The sequence below is a fragment of the Heloderma suspectum genome, chromosome 5 (genome assembly GCF_057233095.1).
Source record: "Heloderma suspectum isolate Gila_16-S chromosome 5, 16-S_ref, whole genome shotgun sequence".
NCBI classification, from domain to species: Eukaryota; Metazoa; Chordata; class Lepidosauria; order Squamata; family Helodermatidae; genus Heloderma; species Heloderma suspectum.
The window spans coordinates 218,846,056-218,852,055 of NC_139462.1; positions in this window are offsets into that span (position 1 = coordinate 218,846,056).

Sequence of the window (6,000 nt, forward strand, 5' to 3'; positions counted from 1 at the left end):
ATATAAATAAAATGAAATCAGTCCAATTGTCTTCCTTTCATTCACATTTGAAGCATTTTTACCCCACTGTTCAGCTGAAAAAGACTTCTACACCCTATTCCGTATCCCTTTTCCAATCCCTATCACTTTCAATAACCACCGTCTTCCACCATAATTGCCTTCCACAGAGTATCTGAGACATATATTCCTTTTGCTAGATTGCATTCAGTGTACCGGGGGGGGGGGGGGTGTACTTTTTTGAGTGTCATGATTTCACCATTTCATTAGTACCTTTTCACATGACTTTTCCCTTCTCTAGCGAAGTCTGAATTTTATCTAAGTTAGTCTTCTATTGTATTTATTATAAAGTTTGTGTCCTCTACTTTCCCATGCCCCCCTTACCCCCACATTAGTATTTTCTCTTGTTTTAAGAGAATTATTTGGAAGTTCTGGCCTAGATGTGCAGAGGTGTCGGCCCATTTGGTTCCATACCCTTTTAATGGTATTCTTTAGGAGCTTGAAAAGCCTCTGTGTTAGATAAGGGGGCATATACCATATCAATTGCAGTTTGCCTTAACCAACTACCTTTACTATCTAGATATAAAGTAAGGACCCCCACCCTTACTTAGTGTGAAAATTAGATTTTAACCAGTTCTTTTGTGTAAAATAGAGGTGTGGAACAGGTGGCCTTCCAGATGTTGGTGGACTACAACTCCCATCAGCCCTGATGAGGGCCAGTAGTGATGGGAGCTCCTGTCCAACAACATCTGGAAGGCAACACATTCCCCATTCCGGGGTGGCGGGATCTTCCCAACAACGGAATGGGAAGTGTGTTGGAGTATTATCCGGATTTTCATGGAATTTCATGGGTCCATCAGGCACACACAAAGCAAGAAAACCCAAGTGTACTGTACCTTTAAAATCCAGTTTTCACAGGTCACACAGCACTTGAAAGGACCATACTTCCGGGTCAGGTGTGGGGAGTTGAACTGAATGTCATCAACCAGGCAGGGGCTGCAGAACCAATGAGAGAGCTTGTTTCTCGGCCCATGTCCAAGTTCCCCCCTGCTACTACATTATTATGAATGGAGAGTAACTAATTCACAATTCTCTAGAAACAACCCAATTATCCAGTACAGCATCTGAAGGCTCCCTATGAGAGCAGCCCACCACCCCAATTTCGTCCCTTTCCAGCAAATTGTCACAGGTTTATTGCCCCCACCCTCTTTCCCCCCATGCGTTCAGATTTCCCTGAAGAACCCCAAATCCCTGATTCTCCAGTGCAGCATCTGAAGGCTCCCCGTGACAGCATCCCCCCCCCCATTTCACCCCACTCTAGCAAACTTGTGGAGTTATAGCTTCCACTCCCACTTTCTCCTTCTCTGGGCACTTTCTCCCTGCACACAATGACAGGCTCCCATGATTCTGAGACCTCGCCAAATTGCCACTCCGATAAAGCTCTTATGCATCAGAAAAGTGACTTTGCACAACATCAGGGAAGTGATTTAACACAAAAGTCGGGAAGAGAAGTAACGCAGAGAAGTGCACAATCACTGAGGCTAATGACTCCCACTAGTGAAATGGGAGTGCAGGGTAATTCTGAAGGCTCAAAAGAGCGCTCCAGGGCTTTGATGTGCTGGAAAGGCAGGCAAGTTACTTTAGTTACCTAGGTTACAGAGGACACAGCCAGGTGAAAGAACACCCCTAGGAACGCCCCAATCATACCAAATCTAAAGTGGAGGGATGGGCATACAGCAGCTGAACTGCAGGGGGCCCAAATTAATGAAAAACAACGGACTAAAAGTACTCTGCAAAAATGCGGCTTCCCCACAGGTAAACTCTGGGGTTGCTGCAGAGTGGCCATCACATCATGTATCCCTAACGACTCTAAGCCATAGCAGCATTGGAGTAAACCTCCCATGTAGATGGGCCCCTGGTGTAAAAAGTCACCCCAGTGCTGAGCGGGGTGTTGGGTGAGCAACATGCAACTGGTGGGCTGCAAGTCGCCCCACTGACCTTTTTTTGCAATCCCCCCCCCCAACCACCACTGCACCGAATTTGCTGTGGTGGTGACAGCAGCAGCAAAAAAACAGTGGTTTGCTGCCAAAATTCAGTGACCTAGCAGTGGCAAAAATGGGTAGCACAAGGCATGCAGGAGGCGCTAGCCTGGTTTTCAAGCAAGATGGCACTCTTGAAACCTTTCTGGGAGCATAATTTTGCTTGAAAACAAGGCAAGCACTCCCCCGTGCGCCTTTTTTTAAACCCAAACTGCCATTTTATTTGGAGGGCTGTGGGGGGGGGGCAGGGGTCCAGAGATACATAGCATAATACTCAATTTAGCAGGATCAGCTGACAGTCATAGAGCAGTATAGTGGTTAGCAGACTGGACTTGGTTCTTAAATGCCCATTTAAGATACCACCCCACAACAATATACCGTTGCTGGGAAAGTCCATTTTGCAGCCCACTACTGTGAGGATTGCAGCTAAGCTCTGAGGAAACAGGGAAGCCTGAGGTGGGTGGCAGATGATGACATCATCCCTGCTAATCAGAAAGTCCCAGCGCTTCCACCTTCCCTTGGCCCTACTACACCACTGGAGAGCCCTACTTAGCAACTCATTTTCCTGGAGGGGCCTTTTAGTAAGGATGGGAGTGCCAAAACTCCAGCCTCGCATCTTCCAAAGTGGTCACTCTATTGCTACATTTGCCACTCCTTCCACACCCCCTTTCACTCTTGGTAGACTATTGCAAGCAACAGGCATCATCTCTCAAGAAGATGGCGGAGTTGATTCAGGGAGCTCCAAGTTGCTGATCCCTTAGAGAGGATCTGATTTGGGAACAGCTGTAGCTCAGTCATAGAGCACATGCTTTACATGTAGAAGGTCCTAGGCTCAGTCTTGGGCACCTTCAGGTAGGCCTGGGGGAGATTACCATCTAAAATTCTGGAGAGCTGCTGCCATTTACTGTAGACAATACTGAACTAGATCAGCCAGTGGTTTGACTTGCTATAAGGCAGCTTCTTATTCAAAATGTGCTGAGCATATTAATGCTGAGTAATTTTATTTATTGCATTTTTATCCCAGGTCTCCAAGGAGCTTAGATTAGTATATATGACCGCCTTCTGTCATTTTATCTTCACAGTAGCCCCTTAAGGCAGGGGTCTCCAACCTTTCCCAGTTGGTGGGCATTTTTGGAATTTTTAGAGTATCATGAGTGCTCTCACAAAATGGCTGCTGGGGTGTGGGTGCCTATTCACAAATGTCTGTCATCATGGGTGTGCCCAGTCACAAAACACTCATTTCCCAGAAAGTCAGACTGGCAACGCTGTAAAAAAAGTAACTTGCCCAAGAATCTTAAGTACAAGGCAGGGGGTGGGGCTCCAAAACACAAAACCACTCTTTTGAACCCACAGTTTTCTGCTCCAGCACCCAGAAGGCAAACTGAGGAGGCTCAGAGAGAAATAACTTGTCAGAAACTTAGTACAAAGCAGAGGTGTGGCCTTAGCCCCAAATGCCAAACTGATAGCATTAAGAGCCCTCCATCTCAAAGCACCCTTAGGCCTTAATAACAACTTGACACTTAATAATTAACTGTTTTATCATTTGTTGTTTCTAACATATTTCACTTTATTTTTAGTCTGTCTTTAGTTCCATTTGGATTTCCCCCCCAGAGAATGAAAGGGAAAAGGGACAATTAAAAAGATGGTTCTGTCTCCGCATCTGTGCAAATTTCTATCCTAACTCCTCCTGTATCATTAGCTTATCACCATCCCACACACAGCTGTGAACAAGAAAACAAGACCTCTGCTTTATTTGTCAACATCCTGGAAGTTCATATGTCATTAGCAATCAGCAAATCTGCTCTAAGCAAAACACTGAAAAGTTATCTCCACAGGAAACAAGATTGTGGAGCTTTCTGGTCATCTTGCCCAGCTTAATTGCTTGTTATCCCTTCCACAAGATGCAAGAAAGGCACTTCAAGTTGTCAGTCAGTCCTGTCAAGGTGGCCAAGGTTTCTTTTTTAATTCCACCCCTTGCTTTGATCCCACACGTCAAAACTGTTGCAACAACACCTCCTGGTAGCAGTACAACCCAGAAGGCTCTTTGCAGCCAGCTTCTGCTGCATTTCCTGGAGGCTGGGTCAAAATTACTATGAAAACCATAATACATGATGTGGCTTGGCTTGCATGGTAATTCCCAACCAGCCTACCAGGAAACACAGCAGAAGGTGGCAGACACCCTTGTGGGTTGCGCAGTTACTGTGACAGTTTTGAAAAGGGGGTGGGGGAGAAAGAGGATAAAATCCCCTGAGCAGACCAATGCTGGGGGTCAGCTGAAATGTGGTCACAAGCTGCTGTTTCCCATCCCTGCTTCAATGTATTATAAGCTGCTTTGGGGATCATTTGATCAAAAGCTAGCCAGGATATAAATCTTTAAAATAAACTAAATAAACCTAGCTCCCACCACTATCAATCTTCCCAGGAAATGTGCAGGGGTGTTATAAGGCACCCCTCTCAGTTCTCAGGCAATGACAAAGCACAGTAGGCCTGGCCAGCGCCCAGTATGAATGGGAACATGCTCCAGAATTGTTTGCAACATGGAGGAGCTTCCTCAGTAAGCAAGCTGACGTAGAAAACAGTTTTCTGAAAGTAAAACAGTCACCAACACCAGTGGTGCAGTTAGGGCTGGACCTTGGGGCCAAAGTACATGGCCCTGCAGCTCAGCACCCCCCCCCCCCATAACCACCTAGAGAATGGCAGGTGCAGAAGCAAACTCCATTTTATTCCTGTACCTATGATGGTGCTATGATTTAAGTGAGTTTAAAATGCAAAACTGCACACGCGGAGAGTATTTTTTTAAAAAATCAGGGTCCGCAAATGGTTTTGTTGTCGTTCTAACATATCAGGAATGTTTTAAAGCATGGAAACACAGTAGGAGAGGGGCGGAGGAAGAGAAATGCTAGTTGTGTGCTTTACACTTAAATAATAATGCACATGGCCCCATAAAGGGGTGGGTGGGTCATAAGACCATGAAGAGTTAGTGTGGTGTATTGCTTGGGGTGTTGAACTGAGGCTCAGGGGATTTGGGTTCTAGTCCCCACTCATCCATGAAGTTCACTGGGTGATTTTGGGTCAGTCACTGACTCTAAGCCTAACCTACCTCACAGGGTTGTTGTGAGGATAAAATGGAGATGAGGATCACGTAAGCTTCCTTGAGTTCCTTGCAAAAGGAAAAAAAGGTGGGATAAAAATGTAATATTAAATACTTTAAAAAAATTAACTCCAATGACCTAGCTGCATCACTGAAAACAACAAAAACAGCAACTCAACTAGATAACCTGTGGAGTCTGTTCCAGATTTCACTGTAATCATTTTAGGGTCACATTAAGTGTGGTTACATTTGTACTATTGATGACGTGTACTCCCACCTTGGTGCGGGCCAGTGGAAACTAAAGAAAGTTTCCCACAACACTATGCACTTGCTTTACTTTCCAGTCACAGATCCAGAACTGCAGCTTCTGTTCCTTACTAAAACAGGTCTTTCTGTACAGGCAGAGTGTGCTGTATACCCCCCATGGCGAAGGCTTATCAGATACATTCAGGAGAAAGCGAAAGAAATGCAGCCACGTGGAAATGCAACAGCTTTCCGCCCCAAGCATTGAGAGGCTGCTGCGTATTTTAAGACCCAGCTCAGAAGCATTTACTCTTGAGACTAGAAGGTACACATCAGTGAAACTCATGAGGTTTCTCTTTTAAACTTGGCAACTGACTTAAAATGGATCCAATATAATAAAGCATATTTCACAGAATTCACAAGGTTGGAGGGTTACTAGTGCATCATCTTGTCCATTGATCTTTAAATGGTGGGTAGAGTGGCCACCAATGAATTGCCAAAAGAGAGGAAATACATCCGAAAAAAAAGAGGACACCAATTTCCATAAAGTTTGCACATTCTAATTTATATGTACAGATGCAGAATTAGAAATAATAATTTAAACAGAAATACAGTAAACCCAGGAAATCA